The sequence below is a fragment of the Schistocerca nitens genome, chromosome 7, assembly GCF_023898315.1.
Source record: "Schistocerca nitens isolate TAMUIC-IGC-003100 chromosome 7, iqSchNite1.1, whole genome shotgun sequence".
In the NCBI taxonomy this organism is placed as follows: domain Eukaryota; kingdom Metazoa; phylum Arthropoda; class Insecta; order Orthoptera; family Acrididae; genus Schistocerca; species Schistocerca nitens.
This window is the reverse complement of record NC_064620.1, coordinates 567,156,364-567,183,946: the sequence shown is the minus strand read 5'-3', so window position 1 is coordinate 567,183,946 and position 27,583 is coordinate 567,156,364.

Here is a 27,583-nt window from a genome sequence, read left to right as displayed (position 1 = left end):
TGGTATAATGTTCGCTATGTCAAATATCTGGGAGATGGTGACTCTAAAGCATTCAAAGAAGTTTTGGAAAGCAAACCATATGGGAACAGTGTAAATATAAGCAAACTTGAATGTATAGGACATGTGCAGAAGAGAATGGGTGCCAGGCTGAGAAGGTTAAAATCAGTTATGAAAGGGAAAAAACTAGATGATGGGAAAACCTTGGATGGCAGAGGAAGATTGACTGATTCCATAATAGACCACATTCAGAACTGCTATGGCCTTGCAATCAGGCAAAATACAGGCAATCTTGAAGAAATGAGGAGAGCTATATGGGCTTTATATTTCCACACCGCATCCACGGATGAGCATCCACAACATGGTTTGTGCCCCAAAGGTGAAAACAGCTGGTGTAAATACAATAGGGGACTAACAACAGGAGAGAAATACATTCACCACCACAGTCTACCATCAGCCATCATGGCAGAAATAAAGCCCATTTTCAGAGATCTGGCTGACAGAAGTCTTCTGATGAAATGTCTTCACGGAAAAACGCAGAACCCCAACGAGTGCTTGAATAGTGTGATATGGCATCGTCTCCCAAAAACAGTGTTTGTCGGAATTAATACACTACATTTTGGTGTGTATGATGCTGTGGCAACCTTCAATCTTGGAAATATAACTAAATGCCAGGTCCTTCAAAAGTTGGGTATGTGTGTTGGTTCCCGTACGGTACGTGCTATGTTCTTTTTAGATCAGCACAGACTAAGGCATGCTGATAATATAATCAAGACATTAGTGAAAAAAGCAAGACAGGTGCAGAGGGGTGCCAAAAGAAGACTTGAAGATGATTATGAAGACTGTGAAGGGGGTATTAGCTACGGATCAGGAATGTTTTAATCTTCTTTCTCCGTTTCCCGCAAGTTTACTTTTTACTTCATCTAGGAACATTATCTCAGGTACTGGTCAACCTAGAAGTCTGAAATTTTTATGACGTAGTGACATAGGTCCCTATTACATACTGAAACAACGATTTTTTAATTACTTGATTTACAAAAGACTTAGGGGTGATAGTCTAGTAAAAAGCGATGGAAAAAATTTACTTAAAAATAAATGTACAATACCTCTGTAAGAAAATACTTTGACAATAAACTGTTGTTTCAGTATTGTTGCAACATATGAATGCACATACAGTAAAATTTTTACCTCTCTGTCTCCAGTAGTTTGTGAGAAAATGTTCCCTATAGTAGGCATATATTAACATTGCGGGGATAGGTGATTCCGTATCCCCTTAAGGTCTATGTTTGATACTAGTAGACTTGTCTTGGCCAGGAACGCCCTTTCTGCCGATTTTTTATGTTCTCCTTGCTCCGTCCGTCGTGGGTTATTTTACTGCCTACGCAGCAGAATGCCTTAGCCTCATCTACTTCGTGATCACCACTCCACTCCACTCTCGCTGTTCTCATTTCTGCTACTTGTCATTACTTTCATCGATTTACTCTAAATCCATGTTCTGTATTCATTAGACTGTTCATTCTATTCAGCAGATTTACTCAGGCTAGCAATGTCATCAGCGAATCTGATCACTGGTATCCTTTCGCTTTGAATTTTAATCCCACTCTTCAACCTGCCTTTTATCTCCGTTATTGCTTCTTTGATGTACAGATTGTGCAGTGGCGGTGAAAAACTGCATCTGTGTCTTCCACCATTTTTACTCTGAACAGTTCATTCTTCCAGTCTTATTGTTTCCGCTTGGTCCTTGTACATATTGTGCAAGGTAATTCAAAAGTCCCTTGATATTTTGCGGAAACACATGTTTATTCACAATATGGGAGTTACAGATTCATTACGCACCACATGGGGGACACACGTCAATACATTTCAATGTAGTGACCCTGAAATTTACGCACAGCTCCCACCTCTCTTGCGTGGCACGAAACACGGTCGCCAACATGTCTTATGTTATTGCTCCTGTTGTATCGGTTATCCGCTGTATCAGCTGGTCTGGGCTATTAATCATTACTTGGTATACAGTTGACTTTGTAAACGCTCCCCCCCCCTACCCCCCCCCCAAAAAAAAGAAGTCCAAGGGCGTCAAGTCAGGAGAGCAGGCATCGCATAGTCTACGTGGTGCGCAGCCAATCTATCTGCCAGCAACTGCCTCCTCCAAGATTCCCAAACGATATTTGCAAAGTGCGGAGGTGCGCAATCTTGGTGGGAAACAACAGAGTCTTTGACCCAGTTGCGGTTCCAAATACTGTTAAAACATGTCTAGACATATTTTTCCTGTAATTGTCCCTCCGACAACGTGAAAGTTCGGTATACGACTGTTTTGCTCACTCCCAACCACACATTCACTTTAGGTGTGTCGAGTTCCCACTCCTGAGCTACATTTGGCTGTTCATTCGCCCAAATGCGACATTTGTTCCTACTCATCTTGCCTACTGAGCCGCCATGCTGAGGTGGTTGGACTGCGGTTGATAGCATTCTGTATAACGTCTATGATCTCTAGTGATGTTACTGGCCTCCCAGAATGTACTCCATCAGCAGTACTGCCTGCCTGTGGTTTTGAACTTAATCATTAAATTCCTGATAGCTTGCCTAGATGGGCCTGGCCTTCTAAACTTCCTCAGAAAGTCCTGTGGGACCTCTTAGTAGGTCTTACCTCTCAGTCGATCCGTAGCAATGGCTACTCCTTCTGCAGTTGTGAGCATTTTTCAGGAGTATCTGCAAAAGATAAGAGACATTGTTTAGCGATTTCAAGGAAATGTGAAGAGACTTTTGAATCATCCTCTTCATTACCCGTCCTTTCCTGTAGCTTACTCATATTTTTCTCGGAATCTCGAACACCTTGCAACCTTTCACATTGTCGGACCCTTTTACTAGAAAGGCTAGTCCATTGATCGTATATTGATTTTTCTCCAGTTTTGCTTTCGTTATCAAGCACGAAATCAGAACTGTCTCCCTGCTGTCCGTACCTTTTCTAAAGCCAAACTGATGATCGTCTAAAAGAAGCTGAATTTTCTTTACATTTTCCGGTATATTATGTTTGTGAGAAGCTTAGATGAATAAGATACTAAGGTGATGGTGCGATAATTTACACACAAATCCGCCCTTCCTGTCTTCGGCATTGTGCCCGAAACTCTGATGGTTCGTCTCTAGTGTCATAGATTCTACACAGAGACGTGTATATTTCTATTATCTATTGTCAAACCACAATTTTTGAAAGATGTTTATATTTTATTAATAGGATTAAGTAGGAATAATTAATATTTGTCGTGTTGGAAATAATTGTGGTAGCAGGGAATGTCTGCACCAAAGTAGTTTTGCCAAGAGAGACCGCAAATTAATATAATTTTAAAAAAGGGCGGGAGAGACCGCGTATGGGTACATTTTAAGAAAAGAGCGGGAAAGACCGCGCATTGATACATTTTGTAATGGTAGCAGGGATTGTCTGCACCAGAAAGCATTGTTGGCAGACGAGACCGCACTTTAGCGTTCGTAGGAAGTCAGTAGTAAGCGAGATGTGAAGCGAGTCGGTAGCAGGTCTGAAGCGAGAGGTTGAGAGGAGCGGTGTGCCTGCCAGCCACTAGCTATGATTTACAAGAGATTATAAACGTATGTACAGAGGCATCAGCTAACTATTATCGTAAGAGGAACTAATATTATTGAATTATTTTCTTTGCGAAACTCAAGACTACTGAAGGTATGTTTGCGCAATGCTAGTTGTAAGGTTACTGAAAAAGTAAGTCCCATTTGAACGTTTGTAAAATCATTTCATTACCAACAGTAAATATTTGAAGCGTTTTCAGAATATAATTAAATTTTGCCAGCAATGTTGGATTACTGATTATAATCCATCCCAAAAACCATCAACGTAAAACTTTGCAAAAATTTTACTGTTGTCAAGAAAAAGTGTAACTATGAATTACGTAACTTCAGTCAAATTAATTAAAGAATAACGTCAGCTTTGCTATTAAAGAATAACGTCAGCTTTGATAATAAATACAGCCACTTATTATGACAGCCCACCAGCAGGTAATAGTGTATAGTAAACCAGAGTAAGTATATTCATGTCGCAGTTCAATGAAGCAGTCAGATGGCGATCCAGTAACAGTAAAAAAGATAAGGAACAGTTTTGGGTTATTGCAGATAACGACTGAGGGCCACGACGACAACACATTATATGTTTCGTCGAAATAATCAGAAAATCACTTTTAAAAAGCAGCAATTAAATTTGTATGCGAAGATTAGGAAAGAGAATAAATTTCAAAGGGTAGATTTCATTTCTTATTACTAGTCAAGAAATAAAAATCCTAAGGAAAGGTTTCATAGGTTATTGTAGAAGGGAAGGTTGTGCAAAACAAAAAGAGATATAGAGGAGACGGGAAGGTTTCAACAGCAACCTGAATGGTTGTATATTTGCCATTTCTCCGAATGAGTTTAGAAATCACGAAGGAATGTTATCTATCTCCTCCGCTTTATTTGGTCTCAAGTCTGCCAGAGCTCTTTTACATTCTGTCTCTAGTACTGGATCACCTATGTCTTCCTTACCGACTTCAACATCTCCTTCTATCAAGTCATCAGACAGGTTATCCCCTTATAGAGGCCTTCAGTGTATTCTTTCGACCGACCCGTTCTTTCCACTGCATTTAAAAGTGGAATTCTCATTGCTTTTTTGATGTTATCACCTTTGCTTTTAATTTCACCATAAGTTGTTTTGACATTTCTGTATGCTGAGTCAGTTCTTCCGACGATCATTTTATTTTCGATTTCTTCACCTCTTTCCCTAAGTCATTTCACCTTGGCTGTCGTGCACATCCTCTTTATTTCACTCCTAACAAGTTTACGATCCTGTATTCCTGTCTTCCCCTGAACGTTTTTTATACTTCCTCCTTTCGTTGATCATTTGAAGTATTTCTCCTATTACCTTGCCGTCTGTCTGTCAACCACCTGTGATTTCTCTTTTTAGAGATGACCATTCCTCTTCAAATGAAACTGCTATTGCGATGTTTCTTATGACAATATGACCATCCTTAGTGAACTTCAAATGCGTCTCATCATTCATGAGAAGTTACTGAAAAGGAAAGGGGAGAAAATATATGTGTGGCGCAACCAGACTAAAAGAAGGAGTTGGTTAGTAGAACACATTCTCAAACATCAAAGGATCACCAATTTAGTATTGCGTGGAAGTATAGGTGGAAAAATTTGTAGATAGAGGCCAAAACACGAATAAACAGTTTCAAAAGGACGTAGGTTGCAGTAGTTATTCAGGGATGAGGAGTCTTGTGCAGGACAGAACAGCATGGAGAGCTGTATCAAACCATTCTCCAGTCTGAAGATGACAAGAACAACGACAACAACAACAATATCCCTTTGGTACGTGACGATATCAGCCTGCTCCTATACGAAAAAGACGACACTGATATCTCTAAGTGCAAGTGCAAGTTATTAGCAATCTTCCGATTGGATGACAGCTCTCCATCTGGATCTATTACAAGCAAACTTCCTCATTTCTGTGCAATTACAAATCCTGAATTGCGTATAGCTTGTTTTAAAAATTCTAGCCATGGTCTTCCCCTGTTACTTTCCCTTGTAATATTCCTTCTAAAACTTTTACCGTCTATTGTGTGACCAATCCACTCATATGTCCTTCACTTTATTGTTCTTCTAAATTACATCTCCTGAGTTGCAGGTGGCCTATAGATCTTATGTAATTAAGCTTTCCTAGAGAAACGAGTCTCAACTTTTATCTTCCCCATTATGAACAAGGCTGGGGTGCTGTTCCAGTATTGGAGACCCTCGGCAATACTGATCATTTAAGGGGAGGTTTACTGTCTTTTGGTTAAAAAAATCAATTTTAATAAAATTGCGTTTTTAGAACCATAAAAGTGTTGGGAATCCACCCCTGAAACGGTTTTAGAATACGGAACGGAAATGTTTGTTATTCGCAGCTGAACAAAAAAAATGCACCTTCCTGAATTCGGCCTTTTCCATGCACCAGTTTTTTTTTCGGGAACTTTGACTTTGTAGACGCGAAAAATTATTCTATGTGCTTGCCCATGACTAAGACTGATAAAGTGATCAAGGAGCTTACGACGTACCACAACTTGGCAATCCGACGGCATTCCAATATTCAGTGGAACAGATGAAGAAGGCAATTTGGGCAACGTATTTCCACAAGTGTTCGACGGATGACCACCCACAACACCAAAATTGTCCGGCTGGGGAAACTAGTTGGTGCAAGTGGCGCATTGCAGAGGTTACCGGACGTCTGGATGAATATCAACTCGACCAGCCGCTCTCCAAAGAAGTTCAAAAAGTCATTCATCCGATTTACGTGGCGCTTTCGGAGGACGAGTTATTGTACCGGTGCTTGGGAGGAAACACACAAAGTTCAAATGAAAGTTGGAACGCTTGTGTTTGGAAGTTAGCCCCCAAGCATTTGCATTCTGGTGCGATGACTGTCGAGATTGCGACATTCTTGGCAGTGAGCAGCTTCAATGAAGGGTATTCAGCAACTCTGAAGACCATTACAACGATGGACGTCACGCTGGGACTCTATTCGACGCAGTTCACCACGCATTCGGACAACCACCGGATTCAAGCGGCCGAAAACCGCTTTTCACCGGCCGTACGAGCGGCTCTTGAGCGGCGCAGGATGGCCCAGATCGAGCAGAACGCCCTCTATGAGGAAGAGGAAGGACTAGTTTATGGACCTGGAATAGCAGACTGAACGTAAGTTGCATAATATTGCATTTATATGTAGTCAAAACTTCGAACGCGTTTTCCTCAAAATGACTTTCTTTTATCTCGTGGTATGGTAACTTCAAATCTACTGAACCGATTGGCATGATTCTTTGTTTCCGGTGAAGCTAACTAAATTGTCTAGGAGTTGTACCACTTTTATTCCGATCCATCAACTATAAATGTTTTTACTTGCCCGACGAAGTCGAAAAATCGATGAATAAAGCCCTATTTTTTTCAAATGGCCGCCATTTTTTTCCTAAACAACTGAAGCGAGGTACTACTCCTAAAGAATCTTATATGCTTCATTAACGTCAACTCAGTTTTGATTTCAGACTTTTCCGGCTGACCTGTGACATACAGCGCGTGGATGTCTACATGGAAATTTTGTTTCGTTCCGACGCCACTTCCGCCTTGGCTCTTCAACATTTCCGGTCGAAAAAATTTCAATTTGTAGAGGAAATATCGTTAAACATTTTGACGAAATTTGATATCTATAACACATCCCCAGAAAAAAATTCTCAAAGAACATGCCCCTTTCGGGTCAAAGATAGTAAATCTCCCCTTATGGAGGGAAAAAGAGGTTCAAGACGTGGACTGAATTTTGTGTTACGGAGCGCACTGGACTAGAGTAGTCCACGGAGCAGTGTTACCTATACTGCTACGGTGGTGTAATGGCTAACGCATCTGCCTAGTAAGCAGCAGACCTGGTTTCAAGTTCCAGCTGCGGCACAACTTTCAGTTCTATACAGGGTGGCAGCCAGTTAAGGAGCATTTAGGGAATTGGTTTTGAAAATTTACTTCGAAGACCGCAGTGAAATCCTTACAAGTTTTGTCCCAGAGCGACTTCGGTTGTGCCTACGTGACACACGTTTCCTCTCTTTCAGAACTCAGGCAGTTAGAGCTGCTTGCAAGAGACACCTTTAGCCCTCTGCTGAAACTGCAACCGGATCCACACCATCAGTTTTAGCGAATGGCGTGCGTGGGATAGAAATCGTGTGTGTGGACGCTGGAGGATTCTGCAGTGAGGTACACAGTCGCTTCTCTCTTGTGTTCCAGACGTCTACGGAAACAGACGTCTTTCTGGGGAGGCAGAGCCTCTAGCTTTGCGCCCCATGACTGGCCACCAACATAACATGAAACGCCCCCATTCTGTTGCTCATTTATTTAGTTGACCAATTTCCTAGATTGGCCTACACCTGGTAACTCCATCCCTAGACGTGCCCCTTGTATTTTGGACGCCGAAATATGCTCACAATGTTTTACCTAATTTTCTATCCTGTCATTTCATGGTCATCCTGGAAGCCCACTTACTAGTCCCGACCGCTCGATTTCTTGTACTATCACTATCGTAACTAAAGTTGAGACTCATATGTCACGAGGAAAATTTAATTACATAATATCTCAATTTGTTGAGGAGATTTCATTCATTTTTTTCTTATTTTCCACACATCACAGCCATAAAGTGCTACACTCCAACTGTAGCTGCTGCGCTCCAACTGTAGCTCTCATCTACCTTTCTCCTCACCTCAATATGTAGTGTAGACGAAATATTTTATTTTATTGATGAACATTGCTGTGGCCTCTCTAAGTCTTTGTTTTATGTCTTCAGTTGTTCTGCTGCCTAGCTATTTGTCTGATCTTATGTCACTTATTTTGTTTCTCCAAATTTTAAATTATTGTGATCCATCGGAGCACAAAGTGTTTTTGTGTTTTCTTTATTAATTTGCGGTTTATGCTCATCTTTTAGAATCGTATCCGTAGCCTCTGAGATTGTTTATAGGTTCCTTTCAACCGGAGCTCTCTCAGCTATATCATCCGCGAACGAAAGCCTCTGTTGCTTACGTATTTATTTTTTTATTTTTATTTTTTGTTTTTACAAACAATTAAGTGTCTGTATTCTTTCAACATATATTTTGTTACCTGCGCGGTGTTCTTCGCACTTGCTGACTGCGTACACCTTCAACAAAATAATCTGCAATTCTGCTATTAGAGTCATCCTAGGATTTAGCACAAAACCCATAGCTTCACCAAAACCATGACACAGCCCGTGACGCATCTTCAAGATCCTGTGAAACGATAGCTTAGATGCTGAGCTCATGTGCCGGAATGCAATTACTTACCACTGTGGCTGTAGACAGCACGGTATTCCTTTTGTTAAAAGAACTCTTTCAGAATTATTCTAAACAGCATGGGGACACAGTTTAAAGTCTTTTGCACAACAGAGATGTGATCAGTCGTAGTAAATTTATTTGCAAAGCATCTTACATTAAGCCATGATCAGACCATAGTCACTGCCTACATCTTTGTCTTCGTCAGACATGTGCAGGATTTCTGTGAAGATGATGTAAAAAATATAAATAAATAAATAAGCAAAACGAAAAAGTGACCAAGAAGATTATGCAACGAAGCTCAATGCTATCTGCTGTCTTCTCGATAGTTTATGTTGCTTCAGTCGGTTTCTGAGTAAATCTTCCAAATAAGCTTGCGTCTTTCAGGATGTTTCAGAAAAGTTGTCGTCTAATTTACTCAAATTAGAGTTATCAGATTACTGAACCAGATAGGAAATATTTTTGCTAATCACAAAATAACTTCTGCTCTCCCTGTGTAGAAAAGATTTTAAGAGAAGAAAGTGGAAATAGAATAATAATTTTGCAGCACAAATAGGTGGGAGGAATCAGTAGACATTTACAAGGAATGAATACCTCAGCATTTTAGAACTGAATATATCTTTTATTTCTCACATCACACGCAAAATATGTAGTTAGTTAGGTCACTGAAACATTTCATAGTAAAACAAGCAAATATGCTAAAATACCGGTTATTAAATCTTTGTTTTATGAATAAAACACATTCCACGTTTGGCAATCAATTCAGTGAGTTAGAAAAAGAAAGAGATAATAAGCTGAGCAAATTATTTAAATAATTACTTATGACAATGAACAAGTATTGAAATGTATCCCAAAACTAACATGCTAAGTTCCAAATTCGATATGCAGGTTGTTTGAGTTTTTAACAAGTGAATAACAAATCACATAATAACTCAAATTTATTCATTTCTGTATATTCTTTACATGCTGTTGTTCTTCTTGTGGTGGTCGTCTTCATTTTAAAGTGCTGCACATCACTTTATGATATGCATGTCTCTTCACCGCTGCATAAATATTCGAAAATACATTCATTTGATCCTGTTACTGTATCCAGTATAAATTATGGCCTAGCCTGACACCGACAAATTCCGATACTGCCTGCAAAATAAGTCGGACGTCTTAGAGAAAATCGGCTCTTAAATATTACTCTCCATATAAGTTAATAACATCGGGACATAACTTCTACCAGAGAGTACAATGAGATATCACTTGAAGCCTGTAGCTTTCATTTCATGCGTCATTTTTAAATTATGTGGCTTTTGTTTGTCTCACAACGATGCCTGACATGGTTCAAATGGCTGTCACACACATCCATGCCCGAGGCAGGATTCGAACCTGCGACCGTAGATGCCTGACATCTGACGTACATAAGGTATTGAATAGTTCTTCAAACTGCCACCACAATGCGCCGTCATCGCATCGGTTTCGATTTTTTCTGCGGGATATTCTGAATGAAAAGGAACAGAAAGTGCGTTTGCGTTAATATATTTTCTTATCCGGCACATCACTATATTTAGAGCGCTTATATCGACCACAAAAGTACTCCGTGTTTTACGCGTTTTTAGTTATAGAGCAGCAGCCTCCTCCTTTCGACTCAGATCTTTTAGAGCTCTGTCAAATTTTCCTTACAGTATCGTGTCTCCCTTTGATGTATTTCCTCTCTTATTTCTGTAATACCCCTCCCCACATCTCCTTATTAACCTTTTCTTCCTCTCTGCAATTCTCCCCCCCTCCCCCCAATACCCCAACACTATTAGCCTCAACAGTACAGTATCTCTACTCCACCCCCTCCTCTGACCCAACAGCCACTCCTTCCCCATCGATACTATCCACCAGTCCTTCAACCTTTATATATATCAGGCTTTCGGCATCTCGTTTTTAAATTTTTTAAATATTTCATATCGTGTTTCGTTGTACATTTTATTATAACTGTTTTTAACTACAAGTGCAAGAAGTCATATCGCTCAAATATAACTTCCGCTCTTAACGGAACAAAATCGAACCATGTACTTTCCGGAGTTCTCCAGGGCAGCGTGATAGGGTAACAATTTGCAGAATGACCTCCAGAGAATTGATGAATGGTGCAGTCCATGGCACTTGACCCTGAACGTAAATAAATGTAATATGTTGCGCATATATAGGAAAATACACTATTGATGAGAAACCGTAAAATATCCAGGAGTAACTATCCAGAGCGAAGAGAAGTGGAATGACCACATAAAACAAATAGTAGGAAAACCAGATGTGAGACTCAGATTCAGAAGAATCTTAAGGATTCGATGATAATAATGAATCCTGGGCTCTGACTGCGCCGTCCCTACGTTTTGACCTCGCTCTAGGTCGACCTCTACCTTCTTGTCGCTGTCTTGGGTCATGGTTTCCCGAAGCCTGCCAACACGTCGAATAGTGGCATCGATCCTATCCATATGAGCGATTTTCCGACAGGCTATGCGTCCTCTCACAAATGCTGATACCTGATTACATTGTTCACACGCCTGTCTGCACTTATTTAGTTACTGTTCTACTGAGTACACTGAAAGAAAATCGCAAGGACTTGATGCCCTGGTATCGACTTTGGCATTTTCCGTCGATACCTGTGTGAAAATCAATGTGTTACTAGTTCTCATAGCTCCCTCGTTTTTTTGGGTATACATACATTCTGTCAGTCCCTTAAATAAGTGTCTTAAAATCCTATAAGGGAGTAGAGCAGCAACTCGACTTAGCATGGATTCAACAAGTCATTGGAAATCCCTTGCAGAAATATTGCAAGAAGTAATTGCGAATGTGTTGGCAGTGCAGGATTGTGCACAGACTGACCTCTGGATTACGTCCCACAGATACTCGATGGGATTCATGTCGGGGGATCTGGGTACCCAAATCCTACACTCGATTGGTCCAGAATGCTCTTTAAACCAACCGCGAACAATTGCGGCCCGATTACATGTCGCATTGCCATCTGCTGTGGCACACACTTCGGACATCGTAGCGCCTACTGCAACGGCATCACACTTTACGTCGAACCATCACGGGATGCCTGCATCACAGGGTGTATATTCACCAGGAAAACCTACGTGTATCGGTGTCCACAACACAACACACCACCAGGTCTCCACTAACGGCCACCAGCGACCGCTACCCGTTCGCAGAGCCTGCAGAACAGCTTCGCTAGATGTCGCAGCTAGCCTAGGAACTACTTTGATACGCCACGCACGTGATCGCAAATAGTTCTGCCAGATACATCCGCCAACGGGCGTTAGAAGGCGGAACACTGCCGGCAAAAAAGAGTTCGACGCACCGCTCAGAAGGATACAGAGTTGCCGCCCCGTCATCCACGGCCAGACGCCTCTTCCACCAGGCCGATCTCTTGGTATAGTCGACGAACTTCTTGACGTTGTAGAACTGTTCCTGTTCGCTCCCCATGAAGAGAAGGGTCTTTATTATTATTATTATTGTTATTATTATTATTATCATTTGTTATTTTGTGTTTGTGTCGACCCACAGTTGGGATCGAGTCGGTTGTTCTTTTGGATAGTGTATTATTGTTTCGTTTTGGTGAGTCCAATAAATGGTTTTCGGACTTGTGTTTTCCGCATTCCTAGTCTGCTAGCGCAGATAGTTCATCATCCATAAAAATTACATCGTGGTTTGGGAACATTAAGAACATAAATGGTTGCTAAGGGTGTACAAGTAATCAGATGTAGCCATACCCAATCAATGATCGATTCACTTAGACCAGAGGACACAGCCGGCCGGAGTGGCCGAGCGGTTCTAGGCCCTTCAGTCCGGAACCGCGCGACCGCTACGGTCGCAGGTTCGAATCCTGCCTCGGGCATGGATGTGTGTGATGTCCTCAGGTTAGTTAGGTTTAAGTAGTTCTAGGGGACTGATGACCTCAGAAGTTAAGTCCCATAGTGCTCAGAGCAATTTGAACCATTTTTGAACCAGACGACACAGTCCATTCCATGTAAACACAGCCTACACCATTATGGAGCCACCACCAGCTTGCACAGTAGCTTGTTGACAACCTGGATCCAGGGCTTCGTGGGATCAGCTCTTAATAACTAAATCGGGCCTCATCTGACCAGGCCACGTATTCAAATTGTATAGGATCCAACCAATATGTACAGGAGCCCAAGAGAGGCGCTCCAGACGACGTCGTGCTGTTAGCAAAGGCACTCCGGTCGGTCGTCCGCTACCATAGACCATTAATGCCAAATTTCTCCACACTGTCCTAACGGAGACATCCGGTCATTTCACACAGTTTTACTTGTCTGATAGCACTGACAGCGTACACAAACGCCGCTGTTCTCGGTCGTTAAGTGAAGGCCGTCGGTCACTGCGATGCCGAGGTCAGAGGTAATGCCTGAAATTTTGTATTTTCGGCACTCTCTTCACGCTGCGGATCTCAGACTATTGTCACGTAGGAGAAGGTGTAATTAGATGAAGGACGAATACTAACTTCACTTAACGAAGGTTTATTCAACACTTCCACATACAAGAACACAGAGCGAACTGCCTGCGGCCAGAACACATACGGAATATATACAAGTACGGAACATTCCAGTGCAATGATACTTGATTACTTTTGAATACATTATGGGAGAGGCAGTGATCAAAGTCTTACAAATATTTACTATTAAAAACAGTCTTGATCACGATTTATTTATCAAGGTGACCTGTTCTCCAACAGAAAGAGGTTCCTACTCAATGGTCTGAAGATGACCACAGTAGTGGTCGAAACCGGTCACCTTGATAAATAAATCGTGATCAAGACTGTTTTTAATATTAAATGATTCTTGACATTTGTGGATACTTCTGGAATGTGCTCGAACAGAATATATAAATTAAAATTTTACATTGTAGGTGAGTTTTGAACTGACGACCCTCCATGCAACAGTCTAGTATCGCAACCACTACACCGCGGTTTCTGCGGCATTGCTCCCTCCTTAAGAGAACAGTGTCTAGGTGTTACGTTGTCCTACTCCGGGAACGAGTCATCGGTCCTGCATACTCCGACTCCCGATGACTGATGTTCGCCCTGTCGGTGATCTTCCTAGAACTTCCTTTGGCGCTACGCTCTTCGTCACCTTTCCGCTTGCTGCCTGTCGCTAGAGCTTCGACTTTACCCTGGGTTGCAGGATCTTTATAAGGCTTAATTCGAAAGACGTGGACCGTATCTATGATCTTTCGTCGTCTTGAGTCGGGGTCGAAATCTTCAACTTCATAAGTAATATCAGACAACTGTATTACAATCTTATCAGGTCCAAAGTAGCGCCGTAGGAGCTTCTCAGAGAGACCAACCTTCCAAACAGGAGTGAAGATGCAGACGAGGTCACCACGCTGGTAGACAACAGGGCGGTGGCTCGCGTCATACCTTCGACGATCGTCTTCTTGAGACTGCAGCGTGCGGAGTCGAGCTAGCTGCCGAGCATCCTCAGCTCTGGTCGACACCTGGCCGATGTAGTCGTCGTCCACGTCATCAGGATGTAACGGAGACACAGTGTCCATCGTCGTAGTCACCTCACGCCCATGTACCAGGAAAAATGGCGTAAATCCTGTGGTGTCTTGTTTGGCGGTGTTGTAGGCAAACGTCACGAAAGCTAGCACCTCTTCCCAGTTGCTCTGCTCAACACTGGCGAACATTGACAGCATGTCGGGCAAGGTCTTATTAAGGCATTCAGTGAGACCGTTAGTTTGCGGATGGTTGGCAGTCGTCATGGGATGAGTAATGTTGCACGGAGGGTTTATCTCTGTCACAAGATTCTATTGAAAAACTTTTCCTCAATCCATAATTAACGACCTTGGGGCTTTTGTACCGTGCTTTAATACAATGTCTTCCACGATGAATTTGGCTATCTCGGATGCTTCCGCTGTTTTCACGTCTTTTGTAATGGCATAGCGTGTCAGATAATCAGTGCAAACAATAATCCATCTATTGCCACTAGAAGACGTTAGAAATCGTCCGAGGAGGTCAATCCCAACACGCTGGAAAGGCGTTGGTATGGGTGGGCCATGTGGTTTCTGAAGAACTGCCTTTCTCCTCTGGCACCCTCGACAGTGCGACACACAGTGATGGACACTCCTAAATAAACCTGGCCAGAAAAATCTCTTGCAGATCCTATAGTATGTCTTAATAAATCCTAAATGTCCGGCCTCAGGTGTGTCATGGAATTTCTGTAGAACATCTAAGTGCATGTGTTTAGGAATCACTGGTAGCCACCTTTTTCCAAACGTAATCCGTTAACTACCTTAAATTGTACATTCACGTCATCTGACCGATTTAAGACTAGCATAATTTGAGATATCTTGCCGTCCTCCTTCTGCTCAGCAGACAGATCCTGGAGTGCAGCGAGACAGTCACTATTTTCATCAAAGTCTTGATGGTCTTGCACAGGGTTTCTTGCGAGACAGTCGGCATCTTGGTGTTTTCTTCCACTTTTGTACACTATGGTAATGTCATACTCTTGAAGACGTAGTGCCCACCTGGCGAGTCGTCCTTTCGGATCCTTAAGACCTGTCAACCAACAAACTGAATGATGGTCTGTAACAACTGTGAATGGCCTTCCATAGAGATACGAGGTGTGGCTAGAAAAAACACGGACTAGTACTGGTGAAACAATAAAACGAATGCAATAAGGCTGAAAGTCGCGTGGCCTGTCACGTGACTCTCGCTCCGCCTACTGCTCGAGTTTCATCTGCCTCCTGAACTCAGTCTGCCCGTGCGTCGGAAAATGTTGAGTGTACAGAAAGAACAGCGTGTTAACATCAAATTTTGTTTCAAACTAGGAAAATCTGCAAGTGAAACGTTTGTAATGTTACAACAAGTGTACGGCGATGATTGTTTATCGCGAACACAAGTGTTTGAGTGGTTTAAACGATTTAAAGATGGCCGCGAAGACACCAGTGATAACACTCGCACTGGCAGACATCAAAGGGATTGTGCACATTGATTGGGTACCAGAGGGACAAACAGTGAATCAGCATTACTACATTAGCGTCCTGGCTACCCTACGTGAGCGAGTACGGAGAAAACGGAACGATTTGTGGAGAAAAAAGTCATGGATCCTTCACCAAGACAATGCCCCAGCTCAAAGTGCGTTGTCAGTGAAGACGTTTTTGGCAAAACACAACATTCCCATCTTAGATCATCCACCCTACTCACCTGATTTGGCCCCCTGTGACTTTTTTCTTTTCCCTAAAGTCAAGTCAGCTTTGAAAGGAACTAGATTTGAGACTGTTGAAGCAGTAAAAGAAAAAGCGACGGAAGTAATGTATGGACTTACCGAAAATGATCTGCAGCGTTGCTATGAACAGTGGAAAATTCGTATGGAGCGGTGTAGAGACCGAGGAGGAGAGTACATTGAAGGAGATAACATGAAATTGTAAATAATTGTAAATAAATGTTTTTTCCAGCATCAGTCCGGTTTTTTTCTAGCCGCACCTCGTACTGTCACATGGCCCAGACCACAGCAGGACATTCTCTTTCTGAAGTTGAGTAGTTTCTCTCGGCTTTTGTAAGTGTCCTAGAAGCACAAGCTATAACCTTCTCTTTTCCATCCGAAATTTGCACCAGAACATCACCGATCCCATACCAACTGGAATCTGTGTGTAGTTCTGTAGGTGTTCTCTCATTATACAGACCAAGTACAGGGTCAGTCGTCAAAACGTTTCGCAGCACATCGAAAGAATCTTGTTGAGCACCACCACAGATAAATTTATCATCGGCTTTTAACAACTCTTGGAGTGGCCTGGCTTTGATTCAAAAGTCTTTGATAAAACGATGGTAATAAGAACATAATCCGAGGAAGCTTTTCACATCTCTAATACTTTCAGGAATAGGAAATTCCGTTATGGATCGCACCTTTTCTGGGTCTGGCCGCACACCTTCGTTTGACACAAGGTGTCCAAGTATTTTGATTTCTTTTGCTCCAAAGAGACACTTTCTTGGATTAAGTTTCAGTCCGCCTTGTTGGAGACACCTAAGAACGGCCCTCAGTCATTTTATGTGTTCATCAAATATCTCTGAGAACACTATATTGTCATCTAAATAACAAAGACACATCCTCCAGTTCAGGTGAGGTAGAACATTATCGATCAACCGTTCAAAATTTACCGGTGCATTACACAAACCAAACTACATTACCTTAAACTCATACAGGCCCTCAGGGGTGATGAATGCAGTTTTCTCACGATCAGCCTCATCGACTTCGATTTGCCAGTATCCCTCTTCAGACAATCTAGTGTATCGTCAATTCGTGGAAGAGGGTAAAAGTCCTTTTTAGTTACTTTATTAAGCTTCCTGTAATCAACAAAAAAGCGCCAGCTGCCATCCTTCTTCCTGACGAGAACCACTGGTGACGACCATGGGCTCTGCGAAGGCTGAATGATGTCGTTCCTCTTCATTTTCTCTACCTCGTCACGAATTATTCGACGTTCCGTTGCTGACACACGGTAGGCTCTCTGGCTTATTGGCTGATGGTCTCCAGTGCTAATCCGGTGCTTCACCGTCGATTTGTCTAATCTGTTCTTCACCTGTGGATTAAAGCATTCAGAGAACTCTTGAAGGATGGCAAGTAGCTCCTTCTGTTGTTCCTTAGTGAGGTCTGGTGATAGTCGAGCTAGAATAACTTGTCTCGTAGTGGTAGCGCTGATTTCGCCCACAGACTCGGCATGGGAGGTTTCTATGACGCTCAGATGTTCTGCAGATAACGGCTCAGCGTTTGCTACGCCCATGCGTCTTGGAAGAATCTGTGGTTCTCGGCAACAGTTAACATTCACATTTCACCGAATCCGATCTTAAACGAGACGACAGAGGCTGGGATGACCAAGTTATTCTTCAGTGGTATGCTTCTCTTACATTCCACTACAAGATCCATGGGTTGAAGCATGGCATGACACACGACAGTTACCTTTCTAGCACTGACTGCAGGAATGATCGCTTCATCCACCACACATGGTCTCCACACACTCGGATGAGCATCTTCCTGTCCGCAGTATCTCATCTCGTCTAGCATAATCTTCGAGCGACCACAATCTATAATTGCCTGAGAAGCTTTCAAAAGGTCCCATCCGAGAATGACGTCATGACTACACCCTTGTAAGACGATGAATTCTAAGGGCTATGTATGGCCACTTATACCCACACGAATAACACATCTTCCTGAAGGTTTTACATATTTACCATTAGCCACCTTCAGCAGAGATATTAGATAAAGGACGAGCACTAACTTCACTTAAATAAGGCTTATTTAGCACTTGCACTTACAAGGCCAGAACACATACGCTATATATACAGTTACAGAAGATTCCAGTACAATGATTCTTGACATTTGTGGATACTTCTAGAATGTACTCGAACCGAATATAGAAATTAAAATTTTACACTTCTGGTGAGTTTTGAACTCACGACCCTCTTTACAACAGTTTAGTGTCTTATCCACTACACCACGGTTTCTGCAACGTTATTGGAGTCATTAACTATTCCCGAAATGGAGTGTCCCATGCGTCTAGCTTCAACTACTATTCCTCATTCAAAGCCAGTTAATCATTTGTGTACACTACACTACCGCCATCTGAATACGTGGAAATCGCTATTCCATGACTTCCATGACTTCCATGACCTCAGTGTACAACGCTAAACAGCACGAGGCAGGTATATCCATAGTCATGCAGGTAGATAGTACTGAATTTCTCGCGTCTACCAGAAATCTATCGACGTAAAGTCGAGTTGAGGTTGGCCACGAACGCAGCTCCTGTTGGCGCCCGTAAATACCTCTTCAGTACTAGTAGTAGTGCATGGTCTCTATACCTAAGAGCTTAAACGAATATTTTGGAAGCAACTGAAGCATGGTTACTTTACTACGTGGAACAGCCTCACAATGACATCTTCATGTTCTTATTAGTTTTGGAGACCACAAGAAGAGCGCAGACCTCTGATTCCGTCCTACTTTGGACACGCCCAGAGGTAGCGAGCAGCATCCACAGCATCCTACAACTACAGCGTGGTTGCACGTAGACTGTGAACGGGAAGCTTATTTGACATCGTTATACAGGCGGACAATGGCAGGAGAGAAAGAAAGGCGTTGGTATCGGCACCCGCACATCTCACGCACGTCGCCGTCTATACTGTGCACACACAAACAAACACTTATATAAAGATACTAGGCTTACGTATTTTTTGATTGGGATATACTTTCGTACAATTAAAATAAAATTAGTGCCGTACCCCGGTTCTTACCACGCTTTTCCGCAGGATTCTCTTCATTGTAAGGCAAGTGCTGTAACAGTAAAACCCCATCTTCAGTATTTACAAGTATTTAAGTTTTGAACATGGCTGCGTCGTCAATTATGACTCGATCATTCCCACTAGCAACACCACTGGTTTCTGGTTGCGAAGCCGTTAACGAGTCATCACTCGAGCAGACCTCTCTACCTTTAGGGCAAAGGACTGAAAAAAAATAAACATATTCGTGGAAAACAACGTAAGATTTGTAGTGTTTTGTATAACGCATTATAAATTCATAGAATACAACGTGTGCTCGGTCATGAAATGTTTACTTGGCGACGCTGGTAGTCAACAAAGAAAATCTAATTTTATTCGGACTGTAATTTAGTACTCTTGTATCCTGGTGCTATCGGAATACTATTACAATTATATTTTGTCTCTCTGCTAAGAAAACAACAGTAGTCATTCTGTCTTATTAACTATACGATAAAAGAAATTAGTACCCATATGAGGTACGAGGGAGGGCAGAAAAGTAATGCATTCGTCTTTTATGTTAAAACTCTAAAATCTTTTATATAAAACAAGCTTTATTAACATTCTACACGTTTATTCTTCATGTCTAAATATTTGCAGCTTTAGCGTGCAGCATTGGGGTTGAGCGGTACACAGATTCGATACCTCGCGCCCGGCGAGTTGAGCACTTTCTTTGTCGGTTAGAAGGCTTTTTGTTTCCTCTCTCGTGGAAGGAAGGAAGTGAGTTGTGCGAAACGCAGCGTGGCACTCGCAACTGATCGCTTATGACAGATGGTGTCCGATGGAACGTAGGGGCTCCCTGGGGACCAATTGGTCAGCATTGCCAGCGCACCGTTTTTCTGGCGTGAGCGTTGGCGGTCGGCACTCTCCACGCAGAGCGGTGTGGCTGTTGACGTACGGTGCTGAGCCAGCCTCCCGGAGAATTTGCCGTGATTGGGCAAAGCGCACCGGTCGTGTCCACTTCTGCACCAGACGACTGAAACTTCGTCACCACAGGATTTTGCCGGACGCTGAGTCAACGCCTTCTTCGGGTTCCTCGGTCAAGTAAAGTGCCCGGTTCCACTTCGTTATGTTTATGGTGAGAATAATTTTATTTTCTCCAGAGATTTGTCTCCATTTCCTGCTGTTGGTTGAAGCAGTTTGGCACTGGCCTACCGCCTGGGTTTCATTTTTTTTTAATTGCGCTTCACTCCCCCTTTTTTCATTTGATGAGATTGTGAAATGGTTTATGGCATGTCCACAACTTTCGCCCATGGAGAAATTGGCTTATGTCTAGAGTCTCTTTTTCTTAAATTTTTGGGCGCCCAAATTTAAGTATACAACAGACTGTGGTTTTGATGATTTAATTTGAAGGCCTAAAGGCCTGTGCCCAATTCTAAGCCACATATTATCACTACGTCGGTCTTTAAAAAGAGACCTTATAAAACAATGAAAATCGCTGTTATTTAGATTTTATTTTTAGGCTACCAGTTTCCACATTACACTACATCTTCAGGCCTATACAGTGACGGTTATAACAGAGCAATAATTACATATTAAAATACAGAGCGCATTGTCTGAAAGATGCAAGTGTTGCATATTAATTTACGTAATAAAAAAAGAACTCAGTCACAATTAAAATCTACAAGATACACAGTAATATGTGCTATCAGAAATTAATTAGTTAATCATGCATTATGTGCAATCCTCAGTAACCTAATGGAAGTATTCACAAAACAGAAGTGTTATAGACATGCAACCATCAGTGCAGTATATCCATTGTCTGTAAAAATATTTGGTTATACGTGGCCGTCTCTACTGGCTTTGTCAAAAAGTAAAATACGGGTAAAGGGACCGACTAATCATATGTAAAGTAGGTAACGGTATTATATGGTCCATTCATCGTGACCGGGCCAAATATCTCACTAAATAAGTGTCAAACGAAAAAACTACAAAGAACTAAACTTGTCGATCTTGAAGGGGGAATCCAGATGGCGCTATGGTTGGCCCGCTAGATGGCGCTGCCATGCGTCAAACAGATATCAACTGGTTTTTTTTTAATAGGAGCCCCCATTTTTATTACATATTCGTCTAGTACGTAAAGAAATATGAATGTTTTACTTGAACCACTTTTTTCGCTTTGTGATAGATGGCGCTGTAATAGTCACAAACATTTAGCTCACAATTTTACACGAGCAGTTGGTAACAGGTAGGTTTTTTTAAATTAAATTACAGAACGTAGGTACGTTTGAACATTTTTTTCGGTTGTTCAAATGTGATACATATACCTTTGTGAACTTATCATTTCTGACAACGCATGCTGCCACAGCGCGATTACCTGTAAATACCACATTAATGCAATAAATACTCAAAATGATGTCCGTCACCCTCAATGCATTTGGCAATACCTGTAACGACATTCCTCTCAACAGCGAGTAGTTCGCCTTCCGTAATGTTCGCACATGCATTGACAATGCGCTGACGCATGTTGCCAGGTGTTGTCGGTGGATCACGATAACAAATATCCTTCAACTTTCCCCACAGAAAGAAATCCGGGGACGTCAGATCCGGTGAACGTGCATGCCATGGTATGGTGCTTCGACGACCAATCCACCTGTCATGAAATATGCTATTCAATACCGCTTCAACCGTACGCGAGCTATGTGCCGGAGATCCATCATGTTGGAAGTACATTGTCATTCTGTCATGCAGTGAAACATCTAGTAGTAACATCGGTAGAACATTACGTAGGAAATCAGCAGACATTGCACCATTTAGCTTGCCATCGATAAAATGGGGGTCAATTATCCTACCTCCCATAATGCCGCACCATACATTAACCCGCCAAGGTCGCTGATGTTCCACTTGTCGCAGCCATCGTGGATTTTCCGTTTCCCAATCGTGCATATTATGCCGGTTTACATTACCGCTGTTGGTGAATTATGCTTCGTCGCTAAATAGAACGCGTGCAAAAAGCTGTCATCGTCCGGTAATTTCTATTGTGCCCAGTGGCAGAACTGTACACGACTTTCAAAGTCGTCGCCATGCAGTTCCTGGTGCATAGAAATACGGCACGGGTGCAATCGATGTTGATGTAGCACTCTCAACACCGACGTTTTTGAGATTCCCTATCTTCGTGCAATTTGTCTGCTGCTGATGTACCGATTGGCCGCGACAGCAGCTAAAACACCAACTTGGCCATCATCATTTGTTGCAGGTCGTGGTTGACGTTTCACACGTGGCTGAACACTTCCTGTTTCCTTAAATAATGTAACTATCCGGCGAACGGTGCGGACACTTCGATGATGTCGTCCTGGATACCAAGCAGCATACATAGCACACGCCCGTTGGGCATTTTGATCACAATAGCCATTCATCAACACGATATCGACCTTTTCCGCAATTGGTAAACGGTCCATTTTAACAGGGGTAATGTATCACGAAGCAAATACCGTCCGCACTGGCGGAATGTTACATGATACCACGTACTTATACGTTTGTGCCTATTACAGCACCATCTATCACAAAGCGAAAAAAGTGGTCCAACTAAAACATTCATATTTCTTTACGTACTACACGAATATGTAATAAAAAATGGGGGTTCCTATTTAAAAAAAACGCAGTTGGTATACGTTTGACCCATGGCAGCGCCATCTAGCGAGCCAACCATAGCGCCATCTGGTTTCTCCCTTCAAGCTAGACGAGTTTCCTTCTTTGTAGTTTTTTTCGTTTGATGTTTATTTCGTGTGATATTTGGCCCGGTCACTATCAATGCAATGGACTACCCTGTATATATATATATATATATATATATATATATATATATATATATAATCAGGTAATGTAAAGGGGTACAGTTTAAGCAATGGTACAATTATAGTAAGTATACATAAAGGAACGATACATTAAAAAGGCATTACCTGCATTGAAACACCGTAGCTGTACTCAGTGGTTATTAGACAATATTCTACAAGGAGGAATCAAAAGAACACTCTAGGATGATGCCTGTAAGAAGTCAAAATAAAAATAAAAATATGAAAAGTAAAAAATAAAAAGTAAACATGTGATAAGACCACGGATACCACAACCAAAAAATGCATATTGTGTACGGTAACTTTCCAAAAAGCACAACTTTTTCCACAATAACACAAGGTTTTTATGTTTCTGTTGGAAGATGTAACCCACATCACTCCTAACATCATACTTCCGGGGTTATCTATGGAATGAACATAATTAACAGCAGTCTTGCTATAGGAAGTCGCGTGAATAACAGATATACTATTAGAACTACGTCACTATGGATATTACCTATCGAATAGTGCTCAACGAAACCGGACGCTGATTGTTCCATATAGATCGCTGGGGAACGTAAAAACCAAGAGGTAAACTCAAGTACTTACCACGAAATGTTAAATCAAATGAGAGACTACATCGCGTCCAACATTAACAACGTGCAGGATGATATAAACTTCATCATATAATATCCAAATATCTCACTTCTTAATCATGTAATCGTGGAAAAGTCACTACAAAATAATCGTTTCCCCTCAAAGCAACGTTACAACACTTAACTGCAGATAAAAATTGCATAGATGTGATAGTTACATACGTCATTAGGGTACGGTAAAATCGAATGTGCGGAAACATCTACGTAACTATGCCTAAAGTACTCAACCCTAATGGCCTATGTATACGAAACATGTCAGATAAATTCACTACTATTTGTTAAGTCGGACCTACATTAAGCCATAAGTGACCACAAAGACACAAATCAACACGAGAGGGTGCCTACTCACCTGCTTTAATCGTGTTACAAAATACAGCAGCACTTTTAACTGGTCTCGTAACGATTATTCTGAAAAGAGAAGTCAACATAAGTAATAAAGTAACGAAAAATGTATCACAGATAGGGTCTGGTATCCTCAAAAACATACTCACACGGGCATGCGTGCTCCTTGGACAACTGTCAGCAACTGTCAAAACATCCACTCAAACTAGAAGGCCGAAGATGGCGTCACAATCTGTTCCATGTCACCTAAAAGAGCCTACTTAAGAGGAGTTGATATATCGCAGTTCAGTCAATGGCACAAGAGGGGCTTAAGATATATCATAAGAAGATGGACGCAAACTTGACATGGAAGCCGATGAATGAACGACAGGCAAAAATTAGTGCCCACCTAAACCCACACATCAGGTATACCATCACGTATACCATTGTCAGCCTCTAAAAAAACGCCATAAAGATACTAGGGAATTCGCAAGGTATAAAACTCACGAAAAGCTATAGGTGGATATTCCATTCCTATTACCACAACTGTATAACAAAGGTAGTCAGAAATAAATGTACGTTACATAAAAACATATGTGTAATTGATTTTTTTTTAAATAAACATTTCTTTGAAACATTTAGTGACTTCTTTCGTCCTAGTGTGTTCTTTTGGTTCCTTCTTATAGAGTATTGTCTAATAACCATTGAATACAGCTACGGTGTTTGAACAGGTGTAATGCCCTTTATGTATACTTACTATAAATAGTACCATTGCTTATAGTGTACCCCTTTACTTTATTACTTTTCAGGAATCATTCCTCACACACAAATAAAGAAAAGATGTTATGTGGACATGTGTCTGGAAACGCTTAATTTCCATGTTAGAGCTCATTTTAGTCTTAGGGAACACGGAACATTCCAGCCTATGACTCGCGACTGGGGGAAGACCTAGAACGACGAGGACACCTTGCATGGGGGCTTAATTAAATAAAATGCAAATAATTTTAATTTTAGTCGCTGTCTGTCCGGTTACGCAGTCTCGTAACCGGTTGGCCCTGACTAGTATTAGTACGCAATCTGACTGCACAGAATAACAACAAAGAATGAAAGGAAATTTCCGTTAACACAATTAATTAATTAAGTCCCCAGCAACTATAAAAGCTACGAAACAAAAAGCTACGAAACAACAAAGCACAAGTGTAACTGTTCTGTGTGTGGAAGTGTGATTCAACGTACACATCTGGCACAGTTCTTCCTCAATAAGACAAGTTATTTTAAACACCATTTACACTGAAGTAATTAAAAAAAACAGAAGTACTATAATTGCACATAGAAACCAGAATTACACTCTAATACATGAACACAAGCCAGATGCTTTGTTGACTGAACCTGTGACCAAGAGGTATTGTTAGTCAGGAAATTTGAAATAAAAAAAATTTTGTTACCTTCATATATATTGACGAAAAATACACTCTGATCATTACAACATCCCCATTCGAACAACATCTGCTGTCTAGCCCATCAGAACAACTGCACACGACATGGCCTCAACTAGTACAGTCATCGACATTTTCTCAACAAGCACTGCCCACGGCAACCTCTGAACTACTACTGGCCTCAGCATTCTCTGAACCACTACTGCCAGTGAAGGCGGCTGAATAATACTCTTTGGAGAAATCTCTGGCGCTGTGACTCAGTGTAGCTACCTATGCCCCTCCTCCAAAGGCTAGAATTTGATGGTATTTTTGCCAGCATTGGTGGTGAAAATATCACCAAATTCGTCCAAAAAAAAATACAGACAAAAATAAAAGATAATTTTAATAAGTAAATATCACATAACTGAATAAATTTTGGCTTTGCACTGACCCTTCAATAACCTAATATATAAAATACACTAAGGAATACAAATGCTTGCATACATGTGATTTTACATAATAGTTTACACAAGTATCATGTGGTTAAACAATTCAATCAATAGCGTCGGCAATGACGAATAGGTGCAGGTAAGAGTCTCATAACATTTCATAAACAGTAAATACACAAAAAATCTGTTTATACAAATATTCACATAACATCCTTTCAATAGTTCAATAAACAAGTAGTACTCCTCGGAGTAGTTGACAGTTCCAACAGTAGCACCCAGTAATGGTCAACAGGTGCAAATAGCAGTCTCATAACATTTCATCAGCAGTAATTAAACAGCTCCAACAGTGGCACCCAGCAATGTTGAACAGGTGCAGTCACCAACAAGTGACATTACCTCAGTAGAAGCAGTTTCATCAGTAGCACCCAGCAATGTTGAACAGGTGCAGACACCAACAAGTGACATCATTTCAGTAGAAGCAGTTCCATCAGTGGCACCCAGCAACGTTGAGCAGGTGCAGACACTAACAAGTGAAATCATTTCAGTAGAAGCAGTTCCATCAGTAGCACCCAGTAATGTTTGACAGGTACAGACACCAACAAGTGACATCATCTCAGTAGAAGCAGTTCCATCAGTGGCACCCAGCAATGTTGAACAGGTGCAGACACCAACAAGTGACAACATTTCAGTAGAAGCAGTTCTATCAATGGCATCCAGTAATGTTGAACAGGTGCAGACAGCAACAAGTAACATTATCTCAGTAGAAGCTGTTCCATCACTGGCACCCAGTAATGTTGAACAGGTGCAGACACCAACAAGTGACATCATTTCAGTAGAAGCAGTTCCACCAGTGGCACCCAGTAATGTTGAACAGGTGCAGACAGCAACAAGTGACATCTCATCACTGGTTGAGCAGTTCCAATACTGGCACCCAGCAATGTTGAGCAGGTGCAGACAGCAACAAGTGACATCATTTCAGTAGAAGCAGTTCCATCAGTGCCACCCAGCATTGTTGACAAGTGCAGGTAACAGTCCATAATAATCACTATCAATAATTAAACAGTTCATGAGAGTTCAACAGCAGAATTAAACATTTCCAAGTGGCACCCATCAATGTTGAACAAGTGCAGGTAACAGTCCATAATATTCACTATCAATAATTAAACAGTTCATCAGAGTTCATCAGCAGAAATTAAACATTTCCAAGTGGCACCCGTCAATGATAATAGGTGCAAGCATGAACAATAGTTTGAATGCATACACAATTGCTTTTAAAAATTATTATCAATGCTCTTACACTAAACATACAAATTATAATAAACACACAAATGATATAAGATAATTGTCATATTAACTATTACAAATACACAAATATCAGTAAACCTATAATATTTGTGGGTGTCAGTGCAAGCCACAACAAACAAGTAAAATAATATTTAGGAGGTAGGTTGGTACCAATTATTTGGGATTAGGAAAGGAAAACACACTAAACACACTCACTCATCTTTCTAATTGAATAGTGTTAACTGTGTGAATGCAATTCTGTCAAAAATTTAATGCTCAACATGTGTATCAAGTAGTAGTGGTAACAGTGTGTAACAGTCAATAATAGTTACTCAACGTCATAGTCATCATGTCAAGACCAGTGTTTGCCAAGCCAAATCAAATGTACGGTTGCTCACCAACTGTCAGTGTGCCAAGATATGCAAATACTTCCTCTCTCCAAAAAAAGTATATACTGCTTATTGATTTAACAAAGTGTGTGTGTAGACAATCTTCCTTCCACTTGAGTGTTCTAGTCTGTCATCTTCATCCTCCTTGTTCCATATAAACCAACA